This window comes from Diadema setosum, unplaced genomic scaffold (assembly GCF_964275005.1).
Source record: "Diadema setosum unplaced genomic scaffold, eeDiaSeto1 scaffold_26, whole genome shotgun sequence".
Taxonomy (NCBI): domain Eukaryota; kingdom Metazoa; phylum Echinodermata; class Echinoidea; order Diadematoida; family Diadematidae; genus Diadema; species Diadema setosum.
The window spans coordinates 380,742-404,064 of record NW_027307653.1 but is presented as its reverse complement, the minus strand read 5'-3'; the positions used below and the strand labels follow the sequence as shown (position 1 = coordinate 404,064).

Sequence of the window (23,323 nt, the reverse complement as noted above, 5' to 3'; positions counted from 1 at the left end):
AAATCCCGGGGGGGGGGGGATGGGATTATGCATTCCCCCCCCCCCCCCGAAATGGAGGAGGGGGATGGCATGTACAATCACCCCCACCCCATGGAATTTGAAAAAAAAAATGGAGGAAGAAGAAATGTGATTATGTCAATTTTGGCATATTGCATGACGTTCGTACGCCCACCTTCAGAGAGGTAACAGAGCTGAACAGTATACTTAGGGGCATTTGCCCCACACCTACGAAAAAATTGGGGAGAGACAAATCATTTGTCCCCCAAGTAATTCCCGAGATTAGGACAAATCTTGAAACTTTCCTTATGAAAAATTGTCCACATACCGCCAGAATAATGCACCAGACCGTTAAATTGCAATCATAAACATGCAAAAGCACCGCTACTGGGTCCTCTTCAGTAGACTTTGTACACTTTTGAGATTGACATATTTCCTAATATTAGCAGAGCTTCCACTTACAAAAGGTCCCTCATATGCAGATGCGTCGAAGGTGGGGGGGGGGGGGTGGTTCCCCCAGAAAAGTATTGGGGACAAACATTATCATTTTTGCTCCTCCTTGTAACTTCCGTGGTGTGGAAATTTTCTTACTTTTTTTTTTATAGTAAACTGTGTAAATATTTCACCCACAGATGTCTTAATTTCAATTCTGAAAATACAAAATTTCCCTCGCGTGAGAGGAGGATAGGTCTGTACCCCGTACCATACCCTCCCCGTTCAGTCCTTTCTACTTAATATACTTTTAGATTGACAGACTTCCAAATGTTTCATTTCACCAGGTCTGTAACTTCATTTTTTTTTAAATGCAAAGTTCGGTGGGTGGGAGGAGATATCTAGAAACTTTCAGTTAACGAAGGGTCCCCGATAGTGTGCACCAGATTGGTGAATTCCAATTCTGAAAATGCAAAATCTCTCCCGCATGGAGGGAAATACCCTTTCCCACTCTCTCCCCCGTTCGGTCCTTTTCCTATAAACGTAGTGCATATTTAGGTTGACAGATTTCCAAATGTTTCTTTAAGTGTGCATCAGGTGTACGTGTATTATTTCAATTGTAATAAATTTTGAAATTCCTGCATCCGTCCACTCGATTCCTATCCATTGATTTAGACTCTGCACAAGTCTTTGGGGATTGATAATTTTCTGTATATTCCACTATGGATAAAGTGCACATCAGATCATTATAATATGACAATCCTAAAAATGCAAAAGCTCCGTAGTGTGGGAGGGGGCTACCCTCTCCCACACCCTCTCCCATAATTTCCATGTATAGGCCCCACTGGCGTAGCCGGGGGGGGGGGGGGGGGGGGCGATGGGGCGGTCCCCCCCCCCCCCAGATTTGGACCGGGGATTTGACCTTTCCTCAAGCAAGATCATAATCTTTTCAATATTTCACTCAAAGTATGCAACAGATCGTTGAATTTCAAACCCTCCCCCTTTGTGCCCCTTTCCCTAGCCTTATTACACTTTTCAGATTTACAAAAAAAAAATCTAATTCTGAGTGCAAAAGGCTTATAAATTTTATTCCAAAAACTCGAAGTTCTTTTCATGAAGGACCTACAATGGGAATATCCCCTTCTTAGCAACCTTTTCCTCTCTCAGTTCCACCAGATCATTTTTTTTTGTCAATAATTTCCCAAATATTCCATCAATATGCGTATACAAAATATCTCAAATTCAAATTTAAAAAAGGCAAAGCTCCCTCGTAAAGGAAGGGTGGTGATAGCGTTCTCCCTTGCAATATTGCAATATGGATATAGATTGCAATATGGAGCTATAATAAATATGTTAAACAATATCTATTAATCTTTAAAAGCAATCTCTTCAACAGCGTTTTATTTAGATAAAACTTCTGGGGAAATTCCAGATATGCAAAATGAAATTGGCATCGTTATCCGAACGTGCTGCCCATAGAAGATTGTGTGTAAGTAACGTTACGCACTGATATCTCTAATGGAAGAACAAGATCAGTGGTAGAAATGAGCTGCATGCTTAGTGCGCCGGAGGTCTGCGCTCTCATGAGGCGCGGTCAGACTGGCAACAGATCGAGAAAATTAGGATCGCGAAGTTTGGGTAATTGGTACGCGCGCAAGAAAGACTGCGCCGTCCGATGGCTAGTGATTGTGACGTAACAATGCACATCTGTACATGACAATGGCCTTGCGCTTCGGAGACATCGCCCGCAAACAGATCGAGAATTTTCGCGGGAAGTTTGCGGTCACACTAGCAAAACTTCGAGATCTTAAAAATCGCAATCTTAAACTTCTCGATCTTTTGTCAGTCTGACCGCACCTAGAGTGCTTCTTTAGTTACCTCCGCCAAGGGAGGAGGTTATGTTTTCGTTACCGTTGGTTTGTGTGTGTGTTCGTTAGTTAGTTTGTCTGTGTGCAAAATAACTCAAAAAGTAGTTAACGGATTGGAATGAAACTTGCAGGAAAGATTGAGAATGACACAAGTAACAAACGATTAACTTTTGGCAGTGATCCGAGAATTTTGGGGGAATTTATGAAGGATTTTTTTTTTTTTTTTTTTTTTTGGCAGGTAGGGTCAATGACAATGACAATGACAATGTTTTTTTGTTTTTTTCCCCATGTCACTCAAATATAGAGTATTGGGGAAAATCAAATCATGGCACAGAGTAATAACACGAAAACGAAGAAAAATACAATTTATAACTACTATTTACATTATTTACAAATCAACAGCAAAGCACAGTAGATAATATACACATGTATTTTGATATAATTGGCGAAAATCTTAAACGAAATGCGTTTGATAAACTATTTACATTATTTACAATCAGCAGAAAAAACAACAATAGAAAAGATGCATGTATGTATGAATGAAAATCTTGACTGAGTATGAATGTGGTTAATTAATATATCAAAGTATGCAGATGGGTTTTAAAAAAAGATATCTTAGATTATATTGATTAAAATTTCTGCTAGGCAACACCGGGTATTAGCATTATCATTTATAATTGCTATCTGTATCGAATTCAAGACGCTATTACAATATGAGATTGATTTTTAAAAAAGTGAAAAACAAAACAAAACAATCCAAATAATTAAATTTTGTGAGCGCAAGGGGAGCATTGGATGACAACGAGGCGGTACAACGATATAGGCTCACCCCTCGTGCTAACACGCTAGCAAACGAGCAACCGAGGAGCAGCCAAAATAAAGTGCGCTTTAGATTTTGACGCGCGGACGTTTGAGCCGACGCTTACGCTGGACGTTCTCCTCTCCCTGCGTCGTGTGGAAAAGTAGCTTTAGATTACGCTGGGACGCAACGTATAAAAAACAAAGTCGCGCCCCATATGATCAGTGCATGAAGAAGCTCTCTACGTCGCAAACTGTGCGGACGTGAAAATAACCCAGTACGCGTGGTGAAAAACTCAGGCGACGCAAGCTAAAAATAGGGAGCTTTAGATTTTAGACGCGCGGACGTTCAAAGAGAGAAAAAAAAAACATGATCTGAGCGTGCGCAGTAACTTGATCCACGCTACTGCGCACGCTCAAATCGTGTTTTTTTTTTCTCTTTGAACGTCCGCGCGTCTAAAATCTAAAGCTCCCTAGTAGATTGACTTTACGCGCGCTACTGTGCACGCTCGGAACATGTTTTTTTCTTTCCTTTGAACGTCCAAACGTCCAAACGTCTAAAATCTAAAGCTCCCTAATAACGCAAAAGCTCCGTCGAGCGGGAGGGGGAATCCCCCTCCCACACCCTCCCCCGAAGCTCTACGTCACTAGACTTTGGACATACACACAGATGATGCACACTCGGAATAAGAGCTGAATTCCGTGTTTTTAACACTTTCCTGAAAAAAGCCCTATTTATTCCATTATTTTCTTTTTTGCACAAAAATTTGCACCACATCGCTGAATTTCAGCTCTGAATTTCAGGTCTGAAAATGTTAAAACACGCAAATTCTTAAAATTGCACCATTTACAACATCAAAATACAAAAAGTTCTCACCGTGGGGGGGGGGGGGAACACCCCCTCTTCTGTGTAATATAGGTTTCCCCATCCATTCTCGCACTTTTATCATTCAATTTCAAAGATTTATTATTCAATTTTGTCCCGAGAAGCACATGGAACGCAAATCCTAACTTCAATTTCGTCAATTGTCATTGTAATTTGTTTTTCGTCAAACATTTTCGAAGACATAGCATTCAGAATCGTCAATGGTCATTCAAATTCATCCCTCCCGCTGACGGATCGCAGATTGTGAAGATCAGATTCGCTTTTGTTCACACAATTTCATGAATTTTTCATTCAAATTAGTCAGATGTTGTCGATCCTTTATTTTGATGGTGAACCAACTTTCAGCCGACATACTTTTACTTTCTCTCGTAAATTGTATCGTTACACATTATTCCCTATCCATTTGCTTAGACAATACACACGAAAAATATGACTGCCAACCAAACTTGATTGAAGAATAAAGGATAGTCAAAAGACTCAACTCAGGACAGTACTTAAAAAAAATCGAGTGAAAATATTCACTCTTGAAGGAGTGAATACAAAAAAGAGAGAATTTAAAGTGAAATTGTAGTGAATTTTGAGTGAAAATGTTCATTTTCATTTTCATGTTCATTTTAGAGTGATCCCTTAGGTCACTCTAAAACGAGTGAAAATGAACATTAGAAATTTTTCACTCAAAATTCATTCCAATTTCACTCTAAATTCACTCTTTTTTGTATTCACTCCTTCAAGAGTGAATATTTTCACTCGATTTTTTTTAGAGAGTATGTCAGTGTCACCTTTTGTACTTTAACTCGTAATGTTCAGGTTTTCGCACCATGATGCATGAAGCAAACTTTAATTTTTGTACCCTGGAAAGCAGCAAACATAATTATGTTATCCATTCTTTGACATTAAACAGGCTACAATTCTACACTTAAATTTTGTCTTTAATCATGTTTGCCTAGAAATCGTTTGTCAGTGTTTTCGTTTGCGAGACGGTACGTCTGTTTGTATAATTTACAGCATCAAAATGCAAGAAGTTCTCACAGTGGGAGGGGAAACCCCCCTCCAACACCCTACCCCTCCCCTAAGATCAAATCCTGGCTACGTTGGTGATAGGTCCAACTATTCAGTAAGCCCACACAGTGATGTCGCACAGGCGGAGCAAGAACTGAGATACCACGATTTAGTCATTAAATTATCTATGAATATTTCTTTTTCTGACTTGCTTTTTTTTTTTAACCAAAAGTGTGCACCAAATCGCTGAATTTCAGGTCTGAAAATGCAAAATCTTCCTCGTGTGGAAGGGGGATACCCCACCCTCCCCCGCTCCGCTCCCTCGCACAAATATTCCAACTCCAAGTCCCGAAAATTTAAAAATACAATAGCTACAGGAAAATATCTATGTACTACATCATAACATACAAAGGAATAGAAATCATATAACAATTTTATTGATTTTATTTGGGCATTATTTAGGGCGACGCTACGTTTTGAAAGGGGGGGGGGGTGTATCAAAATATCCTGTCAGTCAAGAAGAAAGAAAATCAAAAGACAAGATAAACGACAACAACAAAAGTCGTAATACTTTGAAGGCCTGGTATTCCGCCGAAAGTCGGCTGACAAGCCAAAAACAAACAAACAAACAAAAACAAGAACAAAAAGTGATATTTTTGCTTGCCCCTTCCCTCCCACTTTATATTTCATGCAAAAGAATGGGGGATGCAAACATTCGATCCCTGTAAAGTGTGTGTGTGTGTGTGTGGGGGGGGGGGGCAGCCCCCTACCAAGCTTCTCTCCCACCCCCCCCCCCCCCCCAAGGCTGTGCCGGTCCGGTTATGTGATGGTAATCGTGGTGATGATGAATATCGCCGATCAACCCCCTCTCCCCCACTCCTCAGCTCCTCAGTACGGATTTACGTCGATGGTTGCTTAAAGTGTCAGAGATTTGTGATGATTGCTTAATGCGGCTTTGTCGCCACACTCCCAGAGCATTGCCCTTGAGGGCCCCCATACCTAACTAGGAATGGTGCCCATTATAGTACAAATTTGCATTCTATCACTCAATGGTTATAGCAATAATATCTGCCAAGTTGGAAAAAAATGACCGTGCGTTTACAAGAAGAAAATATAAAATTACTGCCCCATCAGTTGCCCCCCCCCCCCCCCACAAGGGCGGATGCCCAGATCCGCCATAAACAATCAAATATAAAACTACAATCATCATAACAATTGCACTGACCGATAGCACTAACTTAGCCCTGTCACCTTTGGTTCTAGAGAAGAAGATTTTTGAATACTTATACTTCTACTTTTATGGGGGGAGGGGAGGGGAGGGATTCGAGGAGCGTGATGCCAATTTGAAAGAATTGAGATCCTATCCCTCTATAGGGATGCTACCTGCCGACCTTGGCGAAAGTAGTCATTTATTGGTTTCCAAGAAGAAAATGAACACGTGACAAAGTTTGTGCACGACCCACTACGGAGGACGCATCCGTCATGCGTCCTCCGTAGTGGGAAGATGAATGATGGCCATGACTCACTTGAGCCTTTGGCACAGGTGAGCTGAAAATGAGCTGAAAATCCACCTTTGTTGATGAAGGTGACACCTGTCACGATACTCATTTTATGTTCCAAACGCTCATGCAGTTGCAAATTACACATTTTCTCAATACAAAGTAATATATTTCTCGGCAACTGTGCTCTAGATATTTCAAAGACTCTATACCCTCACCCATCTCTGAGACAGGGGGAAGCCAATTTCTCCACCTTATACAGAGCATCACATATTCATATCTGTCAGAGTACACAAGCACCCATCAAGAAACGTCAAAGTCACATGATCAGCAAGATCTTTGGAAGTGTTCATGACGCAAAATTTTCGAAGAGTTCTTATTAAAGCAATCTTATGCAACACCAGCTATAATTAAGAGCAGTTCTAAGCATCAAAATGTCCCTTAAAGTTCTCTCACGTATGCAAACATATTGCGACTTCTCACTCTCATACTTCTAACTTACTCATTTTCCTCAACCAGACGCTCTTTCTTGACGTAGGCGATAACTGCATTCCGCACTTCCTTTTCGGTTATCCACGTATCCTCCCTTGCACATCAACCATATCCAAGAAACGGGAAGAAAAGAGATTACAGACTTGTCCACAAATTAAAGATTTCTACACAATTCATCCTGTAAATCGCTGTCTTCACTGCACATACACATGTATGTTATGCCACATACTCTGAATTAATTTACATAAATTGATCTTTTGTAAAATCAAAGCAATACAAGATTGAAAAATGCCCCCCCCCCCAAAAAAAAAAAAAAAATCAAAATCAAAACAAAACCTGACATTAATATCCTATTCGCTTTTTATAATGTCAACTTATACAATCACAAATCAAAAAATATCCGCGCATCGTGTCAAAAGAGAGGGTAATACTTAGTTCACACCGACGCCGAAATTGATGGCGAAGTAAATCGGCGAGCAAAGCGACGGCAAAGCGTAACAAAGCTTAATTAAAGCGTAAAGACCGTAATAGAGCGTGAGAAATCCTTGAGCAATTCGGGACATACGGCAAGAGCGCCAAAAAAAGAAAAAGAAATTTAAATTGTTTAAAAATTAGAGGCGATCTGTCACGAATTGCGTCAAGCGGGGAGAGCGTATTAAAGCTTATCAAAGCGTCACAAAGCTTATCAAAGTTTTGCTCAAAGCGTAGGGAAGCTTAACCGGGACACCCTGTATAAAACATAATAAAATAAAAAAGGCAATAGAATAGAAAAAATGAATAGAAAAACTCCGTGGAAAACTTAGTATTCTGAGTTTTTCACAAAGTTTTTTTCTATTTATTTTTTCATTATATTTCATTTTTTAATTTTATAATGTTTTATATGAATTTCCTTTGTTTTATTTTCTTTGTTACAATAATGGTTATTTATCTCACATATAAAATTGATTTTCTTACTAATTTTTTTTTTAATTAGTAAGAAAATCAATTTGTAATAATGATTTGTAATAATCAATCTAACAAAAAACTGCGTATTTCAAAGATCTTTTATCGCACATATCTAAATTTCAAATTCTACAACTTGATTTCTTTAAATTTTCACTCCTGATTTACAATAGTAGTATTATCTGATTTTTCATGGGGAAAAATCAATAAAGTCTGTATTTATATTATTTACAAACAGATGAAATACATAACAACAACAACATCAATAATAATAATAACATCTTCACAAGTACATATGATACAAAAATTATTTCAAACTTATATTAAAAATAAACAAAGTGTGCATATGGGAGAATGTTCTTATTTCCAGACACACAGGTCTTTATCTTCATCATCTGCTTCTGACGATATCTGAGCCACTCCTTTCTTAACTCAATCAGGAAGTACCACCCCAGCCATTCTTTGTTGCCAGTCAACAGCACCCACTGGAGAGACGAAGTATTCTCTGAGATGATCTCTCTGATGTCTGGCATCCACAGTGGCAAGGTTCCCCCTTGCAGGTAGTTGCAGAATATCTTCCCAGTGAGGTCCATCTCCCCAGGCCCCTGGTACGAAGTTGTGCTCTTCATCTTCGTGGTCCACCTCATTGGCTGCCAGCGACACCCTTTTCCTCAGCAGGTTGTGGAGCACCACAGTAGTCTCCACGAAATCTCTGACGTTATCTACCTTCTGTTCCAGTGTTCCCAACAGGCACCGGAACCTGTTGGCCAAGATGCCAAAGGCATTCTCCACCACTCTTCTCCCCCTTGAGATCCTGTATTTGCAGATCCTCTGTTCATCTGTCATTCCTCTTCTACTGTATGGCTTCATCATGTAGCTCTTCAGGACAAAAGCATCGTCACCCAAGATGAAGTAGTGAATATCAGGCTGATTTTCTCCAGGGAGAGGGCATGGTGGGGGCAGCCCTATGGACCCATCTTCTAGGCATTCGAAGAGCTCAGAGTCTGTGAATATCTGGGAGTCAGGCATGTGTCCTTTACCTCCCAGCTCAATCCAGATGAACTTGTACTCTGCATCTACCAATGCCAGCAGTGGTATGGAGAAGAACCCCTTGTAGTTGTGGTAGAGACTGCCTGTGTTTGCTGGCTTCTCAATGGCTATGTGCATTCCATCCAAGGCACCAATTGCATGGGGGACATTCCATCTCTGTTCAAACTGCTGGGCAAGGGTGCTCCATGCTTCAGGGGTGGTAGGTATGTTGAAGACCTCATCTTTATACGCCTCTACAATGGCCCTGCACACTTCTGGAATCATCTCTGACATGGTTGAGATACCACATCTGAAAAGATTATGCCAGTGATCTGTAGTTGTCCTCAGTGGCCAGATGTCTCAAGGTGATTGCCAGTTTGAGGCCAGCTGACCAAGGGTGCTTGTAGTTAGTCTCTTGCTTCTGGATGACTGGTGCCACTCTCTTCATAATCTCATCGAATAGGGCCTACGTCAGGGGTCACTCTGGTGAAGTTTCTGAAGGCAACAGGGTTCTCTAATCTCAGTTGTGTGTCCAGGAGGTTAGTGTACTGGCCGTACTGCTGTCTTCTTTCTTCAGTGAGCCATGGCCTGGTCCAGCAGCTCCTGATGATTGGTCTTCTCCCTCCTGCTGGTAGTTCAACCTCCTCTTGTCTTTGCTGTTCTTCCTCTCTCTCCTCCGCCTCGAGGGCTAGGATGTAGTTATAGAGCAGGGAGACAAACGTCATGTTTACTTCATAAGATGGTTCATACTCTGGTACATCTTGAACTTCCATATCTTGTTCTTCTGCCAAAGATACAATGATTTCGTGTATCTGCTGCATCTTTATATATGCTCTGGATCAGAGGCGGGATGCAATCGGAATCTCGAAATTTTCCATTGCGTAACAGAGCTTAACAGAGCCTATCAATGCACAAGAGAGCTTGATAATTGTATCAGAGCGTTATTTAAAGCGTGATAAGCGCATCAAAGAGTATTAAAGCATATCAAAGCGTGATTTGAAGCGTAACCAATCCTGATCAATCGGCATCAAAGCGTGAGAAGCCGTAGCGATTCGGGAAATAATTTGTCGCCCAAAGCGGGAACGAACTTCGTATCAGAGCGTATCAGAGCTTATCAGAGCATAGCATATCTGAGGAGATCGTGAGATTTTTTGAAAAGTAAGCAAAAATGACACCGAATTGATCGCCGATTTAAAGCGCGACATTCGGCGTCGGTGTGAACATAGCTTAAGTGACGACTGACCTGATTAAGAACGATAAATCTCTACAACGTTTAATCAGATATAGTCTGGAGATGTAAACCATCATCCTGCTTTGATTGGTTAGTTGATTTAGAACCCACTGCATAATCACAGGCCAAATGCAGCAGTGCAGACTCACTGAAACCCGCTAGACTGAAGCACTGGTGCCACGTTTGGAGTGACGCAGAAGATCTTCTGGAACTCGGGCGGTCCTTCTGGTGCTTTGCTGCTAGCCGTCTGCTTCGAACATCCTGCAGCGGATTCTTGACTCTCGCTCGAGTTGACAGGAGGCACAAGGGATCTGAAACTGCATGGAGTGATTGATTGGAATATTAGCACGGCAAGGATATTGGGGGAGAGACAGAGAAATGTACGACCAAATACCCCTGACGAAATACTTTACTGAACAAGGCAAAACGCCAGCGGTGTGTTGCCTGCAAATTGGCAATTCATGAGTACACCAGTGTAAGTTCATTGAACATTTGATCTTCCACCTTGTTGCACTTCACCAATATTCGAACTTGACTCATATCTTTTAGGTGATGTACCTCTGTTGCGCCGCCGCCAACAACAACGATGGCAATAACGATGACGGAAAAGTGATACCTAATGTCTCGCTTCCGCTACGCAGGCCAGACAAAAACATGAATCACAATGCGCATGACATATTGATGTTTTGAAGGTGTTTTTGGATCGCAACAAATTCCTGTGCGTTCGTGCGTGATGAAGTTCTGCAAACGACAGTCTGCTTCTGCCAAGAGGCAGGCATCATGCACCTTACGTTTAACTGTCAGACATAATGTCCTGTTTATACAGGACCTACGTACTGCATTTTGAGCACCCATCAGCAAGAACTGAAGGGGTTGTATCCCCAAATTTAAATAATATGACAGTGTGCCATAAATATTTTCAGGTGTTACTTCTGTAAGTATGTAGGGACCTAAGTATATGGATGAGAATTTTAAACGATGTACAATTGCCAATTTTCGCACTTTATGACACTCTTTCCCTCAGAACACACCAGGATGATCTAAGAAAGCAGATTATTTCATGTCATCTCAAGGCCTGATAAATTTCCTTTCAGGAAATGTATGGTTTCGTTGACTTTTGACTGATATTTTGCATTTGACAAGGACTTAAAGATTAGAAATACGGTAAAATAACAATAACAAATAACAATAATTTTTGTCTTTCAAACCAATGATGTGCCTTTTTATGGTACGTGGCATCTAATATCTGACTGTGTTCTGGATCTGACATAATTATCATGGGTATATACCACAAAATTATAAGAACTTTACGAGCACGTATAAAATTACAGAGAACAATTGAAAATACAATAAAGCCCTAAATAGACGAACGTCAGTGATGTTTTTATTTTCATCGCTGCTGCAAATTCTACTATGTTGTCCCAATTGTAATGTATACGAAAATTTGGTGTTCCACCTAATGTACATATCCTGCAAAAATTGTACGTCTACTGGCTGCACATGGGACATAACATTATTCTATACAAGATTACACTCAAGGAGTTTTCGTCACGGACGTGCGTCCCCTATTTACTAATGAAAATCGTAGCCCATTAAACGTTATTGGCGGTAATGTTCTAAGTCGTAATCAACAAAGATCTAGCTACACGATAATATGTATGTTTTGAGTTTCTGTCCATCCCTTGTCAAATACGAACCGAAATTACATTTTTAGACGAACCTCCGAGGAAAAAAGAACGTCCGTGATGATTAAAACGTTATCGAGTGGGGCACCATCTTGCTTTAATGGCAAAGGTACATTTACCTTTGGCTCTCTAGCCGAGGAGCTGCATGTCGTGTTTTGAGCGGACTGGGGCTCGTCTGCAGTTTTTGGACCATACGATTCACCAAAAACCAAGCAAATAATTAATATTTTCTCTGAAAATTCACCTCCTAATCCCTCTCTGAGCAATATATATGTTGAAAGGGTGTCAAATTTCTTATAATTTGCATTAAAAATACCTTTTCAGATTTTTGAAAGAGTTAGGAAGGCTACGTACTCTCTGTCGATTAGTTGCCCCTCCTGGAACATGACCCTAGTAGTAGAACGAACGTCCGTGACAATTTCAGCGAACGTCCGTGACGTATGCAATCCGACCGAGAGGGATAACTTGTCTCGAAAGTGTCATTTATTCTTTAAAACTTTTAGCTCCAATAGCGACAAATAAAGTCTTACAAAGTAAACAATGAGCTTAGAGCAGTAGTTTCAGAATTTTTAGGGGGTATGTGATCATGATGAGCAAACAGCTCAAAATTTACTCGCAATTTTACGCTCGTTTACCCTCTAATTATATAAAAACAGCTAAACACTGAAAACCAAGTTATGATAAAATGGAATTTTACGTAATCTGAAATTTCTGTACATTTAAAGTTCTTTCTGATGAGGTTTTAGAGACAATTTGTGACCATGCATCACAAAACGAACAAAAAGTCGCACACAATGATTTTGCGTGAGGACAGCGAAGTGAAATGGGTCAACCTAGCCGATCTTGACTTTTTCATATTTTCTGAAAGAGCAAGTCTTCTTTTACATTATGCTAACATTTGGGATCATAGAACGGGCAGGAAAGTGTGTTTTTTAGCAGTTTATCTCGAACATTTTTGGTAGAATAGTGTGATTAGGTGTGTCTTTAGAGTCCCCTTTTCATTTCTCAAAAACCTTGTAAACACCCTTCACTTTCAACTCTAATAACTTTTGAAAGGATAATGCTACTGCTTTGAAAGTTGGCATTAATTATAGACAGAATGTGTTAATGAGGCATGCTTAGTTTCAATTCAACAATATTTGATAATCCCTTCATTGTTGTTACTCCGGTAGTTTACTTCCTGTTTCTGTCCCATTCATCGCACAGCCAGCACGGCTTGGTAAAGATTAAGCGCTTGAATAGACACTGTACTTCAGAACCTCTTTTCTCAGTTCACACTTTTCCTGAGTCTGTGCTTTCTTTCCAATATTGAGATAGGTTAGGGAGTCCATTTGATTTGAGGTATACACCATCTTAAAGCTTAAAGTCTGCTTTTTCAGAATATGGTCTAAACTAAAAATTCATGTCTGGCGACTTTTTGTTTGTTTTGTGGTGCAGGGTCACATTTGCACTGTTATAGGTTCTGAAAGTTTTGCTCACGGACGCTTGGTCGGAGAAAGGAAATTTCTGATAATTGATAATATATCACTGTACATTAAATTAATGTTACTTTACAATATTACCAAATCACTAAGTCTCTCATACCCAAAAGTGAATAACGTTCAGCATTCAATATACCTGTAATAACAAAAGGAAAACGTGTTGCTCACGGATGTTCGTTGATAGAATAAGTCCATAGATTACATAGTAGGAGATAGAGGAACAGTGCCACTTTTTAGTGACAGATGCTCCCCGTGTATATCTTTTGAGTATAAGGTAGCTGCCATCTCACATCCAGTTGTGGTCTCCATCACGGACGTTCGCTGTAATTGTCATAATATTTTATGCCTTAATACATTCTTATTTTTCTCTTCACAACGATTTTTCTCTCATTCCCTAAGTAGCCTGAACATGCTGCGACCAAACAGAAAAAAAAAACAACAAATCCGAAAAGTGTTCCGCAGTCACATTGAGAATATATTGAAACAAAAAGAATGAAATGACGGAAGAAGTCTGTAATGGGCATGGGTCAAAAAGAAACGTAAAAATGTCAAAAGGACGTGGAAGCAGTTGAAATGAAAATGAGAAGAAACAGAGAAGGGATCTAGCTCCAACACACAGAGAAAAGAATTGCCAGTGCAGTCCCGTTATACCGAATTTCTCTGGAGGAGCTTTTTTTTTTTAATCTTTTGTTCATCGAGATGTCGTCACAAGCAATGAATAGCAATGTTGATTTACAATTCTGCCCCAGATGTTTTTTTTTTTTAATTTTACATTTGAGAGACAGAGAGATCGTCAAGATGTTTGTGCTTTTGTGCTTACTTTGAAAACTCATGTTAAAAAAGTGATGATTTAGTAACAGGTTTAAGGTCGCACTTTGATACACTCGCTCTTCCAAAGATTCGTTACTCCGAATGTCCAAAGGTTTGTTATTCCGAAAATGAAAAAAAAAAAAAAACAACCCAAAGGTTCGTAAGGTTCGTTAATTCAGGAGGTTTCTTATTAAAAATGTTCTTATTCCAAAAGTCTGTTATTCCCAAAATAAAATATTAAGGTTCACTATTCTTTAGGTCCGTTCTTCTAAAAGTGGAATGGGCCTGATTTTATTTAGGTGAAAACGATTATTATGATGTTTTGAAATCTGGAGGATTTGGTTTGTTAAATTGTTTCTCCACATTTGGATAAACGAACCTGATTTTTCACGTTCCAATTAACAAACCTTCGGAGATTCATATCATTTACCGAATAAAAAAGCTTCATGATTATAGGAACCTTAATCAATTTTCGGATTGACAAACCGTATGAATAGCCAGTCTCCGAAATGACCCGCTACAAAATGTTTGTTATAACGAACCACATTGTATAATATCGAAGTCGCAAACATCCATCCAAGTTATATGGACTACTGTGTCTTGTTAGTATCGAACCTTATATATCATTTCTGATTAATAACACAAAATCTCCTCGGTAACAGTGTGTAACACACAGGAGCAAACGCAGAGGGATTTCTTCCTATACACATTGAAATGTATTCGTTTGCCCTCCCAAGTTAAACTTCGTATTTTGATAACGGAGCACATTTCTTTTGTTTTTCTATGTCAATTCTTTGTCATATTTAGCAGTGATCATGTTCGTTACAAGCAAATTTGCATTGTAGCTTTAGATAACAAATTCAGGACCTGAATCTTTACTTCGTGACAACGAAATTTTGATAAATATATTCGTTCTTAAGGATGCACTACGTTACTGAGATTACACGTAAGTGTGTACGTTTATTTACGAGAGATGGAAAAAGTGTTTTCTTTGATTCCTCAGCATGGAAAGATAAGCAAGCTTTAATAATGGAGAACTGGTAATAATCATTTGGATTTTGCAGAGGAGTTTGTTCTCGACATGAAATCGCTGTTTGCTTTGAATAGAATGCGTTTCCAACTCAAGAGAACTGCATTGTTCAATATCTTGTTTGTTCCGAAGGTTCGGTGTAAAAATGGCAGAGGTAAAAATGGCAGGGGTAAAAATGGCAGAGGTAAAAATGGCAGAGGTAATAATGGCAGAGGTAAAAATGGCAGAGGTAAAAATGGCAGAGGTAAAAATGGCAGGGGTAAAAATGGCAGAGGTAAAAATGGCAGAGGTAAAAATGCCAGGGGTAAAAATGGCAGGGGTAAAAATGGCAGGGGTAAAAATGGCAGAGGTAAAAATGGCAGGGGTAAAAATGGCAGGGGTAAAAATGGCAGGGGTAAAAATGGCAGAGGTAAAAATGGCAGAGGCAAAAATGGCAGGGGTAAAAATGACAGGGGTAAAAATGGCAGAGGTAAAAATGGCAAGGGTAAAAATGGCAGAGGTAAAAATGGCAGAGGTAAAAATGGCAGCGGTAAAAATGGCAGAGGTAAATAATTATGTGGTAAAAATGTCAGCGGTAAAGTTGTCAGTGGTCGAAATGTCAGTGGTCAAAATGCTAAAGATAAAAATGCCATTGATAAGAATTTAGTCGTTGAAATGCAAGAGGACGAGGTAAAAGTGACAGAGATTTTTTTTTTCTTCATGTTTTTGACACCTTTCTCGCAATACGCGCTTTTCGTGCCTTCTCCTGAAATAAAGCACGGGGGAGACCGGGGAGAAATGGGACACGGGGAGAAATATGGGACACTCATGTAACTTGAAAAATGCTCGGCCAGTCAACAATGTAATTATATCAGTAAAAAGATGAGCCTCGGTACACCTGAAAATGGACATATTAACCACTATACAGCTCTACAGGTATCTTGTCAGTAAAATATCAAACTTACTTTAGATCTGGTAGGTCCTATACTATGTTAATAAGTATTTTAAAAAGTGTGCAAACTTCTGAAAATAAAATTGCTTGACAACAGACATGCAGGTATGAAAAATTGGCAGGGATCTTTTACTGTTTCTGTTACCACTGGGAGAAATTTAATCGGAAATAGGGCAGTGTTACATTTCTCCCCGCGGCACATGTAAAGAGAGTCTTGCAGAGCTTTACAGCGATCCCTGTGTAAATTGAATCGCGATCGTATGGTACGTCATAGGCGGTGATTTCAATCTACCTGGATGGGATTGGATTGGATTTTCTTACTGTTGTTGTATAACGAGGGAACAACGTTATTTTCGGTGGCTGAATCTACCATTCTTTAGCAACACACCATATTGATAACATAATGGAATCTGACTTTTGAGCAACAGCTAAGTTTGAAAGGCATCAAACATTTACATTTTTCTTCCTGCGGATTCGTTCAACAATGATTGAAAGAAATTAAATGGCAAACTATCAGTTTTTACTCTCACTAGAACAGTTTATTGCTAAAGTTCGTCTCCAGTTTTAATAGGCATAAGTTTGTAAAGTGACCACAAAGTGTTCATTAAACTTCGAGATATTTGTTTTTGCGCCATGTGATACTTGAACAATGTAATAAAATATTTTGCAAGAGCTTATTTGTTTTTGCGCCATGTGATACTTGAACAATGTAATAAAATATTTTGTAAGAGCTTACTTATGTCTGCCGATACATCTGCTGTAGTTTGTTTTTTGCGTTTTGTATTTTTACTTCTACATTACATATGTCGTGATCAGGCCTTGTGAGATAAATAGGCTCCTACGAAACCTGAATGTGAGAAAATAATATTGAACAGGTGAAAAATTAGCGGTTTGTTTCGACTATGTCTCCTTCACTTCTTTACACTAAACAGTTCAAAAAATGAAAAATAATGACAATATACTAGCCTGGACGTAAGCGGAATTCGTTTGTGTAAGAGTGTGTATGTGAGAGTATGTATATCTGCGTATATGTTTATACCAAAAGTGGGTTCGTGTGTGTGTGTGTGTGTGTGTGTGTGTGTGTGTATGATAACTTCATTGGGCGAAACAACGTAGGATTATACTGTTTAAGGGCTTTGCAGCATTGTTGGAACCCCCTAATAATGATAGATAATAATAATAATAATGATAATAATGATAATAATAATAATAATAATAATAATAATAATAATGATAATAAATAATAAAAATAATTTCCCATAGGCTTACTTTGCTCTTAGCTGGTTTATTATTTCTCTGCACACAGACAGATTACGCCACTGCACTTGAATCAAACTCAGAATAATGAGAGTGCTCTAATCTTTTTAAAACATAATTCAATCAATGTTCTTCAAATCTGCAGTTTGGATTTGATAATTCGATAAATACAGTTTGCTCTGGCTAGGTTATCATTCAAAACCTCTTCATACGTTTATATCTGACGAAATCGCTCTCATTACTTCTGCCATTTCTACCCCGGCCATTTTTACCCCTGCCATTTTTACCTCTGCCATTTTTACCTCTGTCATTATTACCTCTGCCATTTTTTCCTCTGCCATTTTTACCCCTGCCATTTTTACCTCTGCCATTTTTACCTCTGCCATTTTTTCCTCTGCCATTTCTACCCCTGCCATTTTTACCCCTGCCATTTTTACCTCTGCCATTTTTACCTCTGCCATTTTTACCTCTGCCATTTTTACCCCTGCCATTTTTACCCCTGCCATTTTTACCTCTGCCATTTTTACCTCTGCCATTTTTACCCCTGCCATTTTTACCCCTGCCATTTTTACCCCTGCCATTTTTACCTCTGCCATTTTTACCTCTGCCATTTTTACCTCTGCCATTTTTACCCCTGCCATTTTTACCTGGCACCGTTCCGAACGTCCGTTAGCTATATGCGAACCTCCGTGATGAAAACTATACTATGTTCGTTGGGTTATAGAGACTGCCTAGATCAGATACATCTTAAAAAAGTATCTTATTATTTGGGAGTAAAGATTTAAGTATGGGATAGTGAAATAAGAGGTCGAAAGATTGAGTTTCTGTAAAATGCGCGAAAATTGGAGAAAGTGTTTAGCGGAAGAGTAATATTTCAACAGAAATGACGAATTTGGTTAAATCATTAGTTGTCTACCATTACGTACAGGTTAAGAGTACAAGCCAACACATACAAATGTCCCTTAAGGTATTTCGTTACGATTTTGGACTGGATCAGATCGTTGCAAGCTATGTTAAATGGTATTCAAATGTATGTGCAGTACTATTCCTCACGGACGTTCGCTGCTCTGGACATGGTAAACTTCCGCGGTGAATAAAAACTTGTTCCTCTGGGAAAATCGTAGTATATTTGGGTTCATATTAAAGCTTGAATCATACTCTTTTAGGTAAGATAAATGATTTGGAGAATTTCCTACTTTTTCAATTTTGCGTTGTTTTTGGCTCTATTGTACATCGTTCAAAATTCTGACCCTTATAAAATGCATATAAAATAATCCTACGAAGTATATACTGGCATTCTAAAATCAAAAGAGAAGGCAATATCATACATTGTACCATCAATCAAAGACTGACCAACACATTTGGTAGGTTGACTACTGTAAACTCAGCATCTACCCTACTTATATCCGGTCAAGAATAATACAAAGAGACTCACTCAGGATGGTTTTTGTAAATGGCAGTGACTTCCATCACACCCGTTGTAGTCTCCTTAAATTCCAAGAACCCCTCATCCTCCATCGCCTTGAGAAACGTTGACAGCTTCTTGTAGCTGGATTTCTTGATGTCCAGCGATTTACCCTCTGGACTGAGAGAGTTGGGAAGGAAGTGAACTTCGTTATCGTGAAGAATTTTGTCAGAATGGAAACCTTTGCAGGATTGATTGTTTGCCCTGTGCCAATTTCAGTGACCTTCAGTTTATAATAATATATTAAAGTATTCTGGTGCACTCAGATTGAAAAAAAAAAGAAACAACAAAGTAATATCTCCAAATATTCACTTGTTATTGTATTTGTAATTGTCCTGTGGAGTAGGATATTCACATAATTCCAACCCTCAAAATGCTCATTTACAGTACTAACATCCGTCAACACATTTCCTAAAAAATAAAGACTCCATAGGATCACAGTCAGTCCGCAGCACCCGATAATTCGATCGTATTTATTCAACTCGTATGCAAGCCCGCTCGAGGCTTGCATACGTAATGAGCTGCGGAAGGGATTTTGTCCTTGGGCTTTCGGCAACAAAAACACACTTTATATTCACAAATTTGGTATCAAATTCAAGGAAAATATGTAAGCGATCGTCACATGTTACTCAAATTATTGTAAATGAAAAACATCATAGCGTAATTTCAGCTTGAAAAATGATGGAAAAAGTAATTTGTGTAGTACACGTTCAAGACGTCAAAAGAATACCAAATTCACCTTGCGTCTCAATGAAAATGCATTATTTGGTAGTCCATCTCTTAATCTTTGTATCTACGTAAATATCTTGAAAATTTGTAAAATATACATCGATGTCAGTGCTGGTCAGCTTGAAACCGTGCAATCTCAAGAGTAAGCTCTCTCATTGGACAGCGCTTGCATTCAGCGCTTGTAGTGCATTACGTCATTATGCTGCTATGGTTTCATGCCACGTGCGTGCATCGCGCATGCTTGCATACAGGCACGCGTGTAGTTCAAGCCAAGTTCAAGCGTTGAATGCAAGCACTGTCCAAAGAGAGAGCTCTTTCGCGCGACTGTCCACTTTGTGTGGTGCATACTTCCGGCTTAAAAGAAAACTGTACTGACATTTTCTAATTGTCTGATAATTCTAATCTACATATTTTAATGCCTATTACTGAAAAGAGAGGATTTATTATTTCATTTTATTAATTCTAAAACCAAGGATAAGCCTGTAATGATTTTTTGAAAAAAATGAAAACGAGCAAGCCATGGAACGATCCACACAATTTGGCCTACGTCACAGGTGCTCTTGGTGCACAACTCCGACATTAGCAAGACGAACTACATAATGACAATTTACTGATGAAATCTCACACGAAGTACTGCAAAAGCTGTTATTTAGTATAATTGCAATATGGAGCTATAATAAACATGTTAAACAATATCTATTAATCTTTAAAAGCAATCTCTTCAACAGCTTTTTATTTAGATAAAACTTGTGGGGAAATTCCAGATATGCAAAATGAAATTGGCATCGTTATCCGAACGTGCTGCCCATAGAAGACTGTGTGTAAGTAACGTTACGCATTGATGATCATGATCGAGCGATGGTATGGTTCGCCAGTTCAAACTATCTAACGTAGATGAGGGCTGAGTGAATCTAAATCCAAATGTAGATAGACTCTCTTCAACGGCACGCACGATTTACGCTTAGTGAGATGAAAACGGTACCCAGTACACATAAACTCTGAAATATTAGAACTAGGACTAGGACTACTGAGCAGTCAAGGAGTAGGTTCTACGTGGCAGTCGAAGTTTTGATGAGTAACGTTAGGCCCTACACTCACTCACCGTCGACATTGCAGCTGTAGGCCCTATGTGCACAGCGCTAATAAGGCACAACGTAACGTTACATACCCCTGCTGCCAGAACTTGAAGAAAGTCCAGACGAAAGTCCAGACTCCAGATCTAGATCTGGACCCTTGTCCTGCAGGCACTGTTGTTCCTGTGTTGGATTTTTCAGGTAAGGCATCTGCTTTATGGATTTCCGATGTTTTGTAGTCGAGATAAATCTCAAAGTGGTGTTATTTACAGGAAGGACTAATGTTAGATCTAACAGTTTGTTTCAGTAGGCCTACTAGGACCCATATCTCGGAAGAGTAGCCTGACCACGTAGATTCTACCACAGTGTCGCCGCTTCGCGATCCCAGCGCTGGTGTAGGTATAGTGCTAGCGTACTTCCGTATCCATGTAGATATCTCAAAATTCACCTTTCCAAATGGCACCAAACTCACAGGAAATACTTTATGATTCAAATCCAGCAGCTCACGTTAATTGGAAACAAATCACATGTCGGGAAGCGTAAGTGTAGATGTCGACTTTCCTGTCGGCGTCGCTAAAAATAATCAGCTCTACGACTAACACGAGTGATTGCGGCCAGGCCCTACCTACCTGCTGCGCACGCACAGACTGAAGTTAGCCATTTAATATCATGAGACAAATCTTTCAAGTAATCGGGGGCAATAAATAAATTTACAAATTATTTGTGGTAAGTTGAATGAAAAATGTAGTTCCTATATCACACAAGTCGCAAAAATCATTACACTTTTGAGTTTAGTTCTCGCGTAAATTCCCCGTTCGCACAGTACTAGTCGGCTAACTTCACTTCTAGATTGTGCATCTTGCGTTCGCCAAGATCTCTCGCGAAGAGTGAGTTTTTCTTGAGTGACGACTTGAAAGTCGACGTCAATATTGATACTTCTCGATTACTGATTTCGTTCAAATAAAAGAGAATACTTTGAAATATGCTATGAAGTATATCCTGTAATTTTGGTGCGATTTGGTTTAGTGAAATTTGAGATATCTACATGGATAGAACAGTACACAAGCGCCGCCTGCTAGCTAAATTAGGCCTAAGCGTCGTCTGCTACTCGATACGAATTAACGCACGCGTATGCGAGCACTTGTAATCAGCAATAGTGAGAGCACCTGTGACATCATAACATCCGGGCTCGTTAGCTCATTAGCATAATTCTCACCTACAAAGTTCCATTTTTAACATTAAATAACGGACTTAATCGTTATGAAATTTTGATTCTGTTTGCACCGCTGGGTCTTTCAGAATTAAAAGAACAGCATATAAAAAAAAAATAAAAAACCGGTACAATGCCCTTTTAAGAGTGAATTTGACAGACATTTCAAAACGGAAAAACTAGTATAGGATGCTTGCGTCTCTTTGACTCAAATATATGATGAGCATCTAAGTTTCCTCCCTACGAAAAAGCCAAAATCAGAAACAACAGTTTCTTAATCCGGTCAGGAACCAAAAACGAACTCTAGACGACAAAATCTTCCGCGAAAAGCAGGTAAAATTGACACAAATTCAACTGATTATATTATCATGATAATAACCGATATTATACGCAAATTTGGTATCAAAATAAAGATCAAAGGTCTGCAGAACAATTTACTGAGACTTGTAGCCATGATGAATGTATGTACAAGTCGCTACACTGTGAAAACCATAGCCCTGTCAAACTCTCGCAAAACCTCGCACTTACGAGACACCTTTCGAACGCAAAGATCGTCAACGAGAGTGCTGAATAAATCTTGCCGGATCGGCTCATTAGCATACGTGCTGCGGTCTGACTGATCATTACAACATATCATAGAATGGGTAGCGAGAATCCCGCAGTCTCATAGGTCGAGACCTATGTGTTGATTTTGTACTGGCCGCACGCTGAGTCACAGTGGTAAACATGTTATCGCGCATTATAGAATGGGTAGCAAGAATCCTGCGATCACATTGGTCGAGAGCTATGTGTTGATTTTTACTGGCCGGACGCTGAGTAACAGTGGTAAACATGTTATTGCGCCCTAATGTAGCAAGAGTATGAGTACTTGAAACAAAGGTTCGCGCACTAAGCAAGCGTTCGCGCACTCAGTACGAGACGCCTATTGGCTAAAACAACCATTCATCAGTATACAAATAATGACTGCTACGAAGGGCACAGTTAAAGTTATATACCTCTTTTCTAGAATCCTCTCATCTGATTGGTTAAAAGGGGAGTCATGAAAATAGCTGTGCCCTATTTTTGAGTTACTGTGACCGGGGCCCGGGCGCGGGCAGCGAATATTTTTTTTTTTTTTTTCGTACATGGAAACGCTACAGGACATGAATTATTCATAAGTTGAGCTGAAAGACTGAAATGTGCATCCGCATGGAATTGAGACAATGAACGCCACATGCACATGATGCTGCAACGAGCTAGCTAGCTACTAGTACCTGTGTATGAGTGTGTGTGTATGTGTGTGTGTGTGTGTGTGTGTTGCGCACAATGGTTGCCCATGTATACGTTCGTGCGTAAACATGTCCCTTATAAAAACAAACAAACATGGTTTTACAACCGTAACCATGGTATAACCATGGTTATGGACGGTTTTACAATGGATCGATGGTAGTCCGTGATTTTTTATTCATATCCATGGTAAATGTGTGGCGGAAGTGTGGT

The 23,323-nt window shown here is 39.4% G+C and overlaps 1 pseudogene; it reads right to left on the bottom strand.

Moving 5' to 3' along the window:
* Positions 1–23,323, bottom strand: part of LOC140245738 (eukaryotic translation initiation factor 2D-like) — a 335,728-nt pseudogene that overhangs the window by 116,992 nt on the left and 195,413 nt on the right.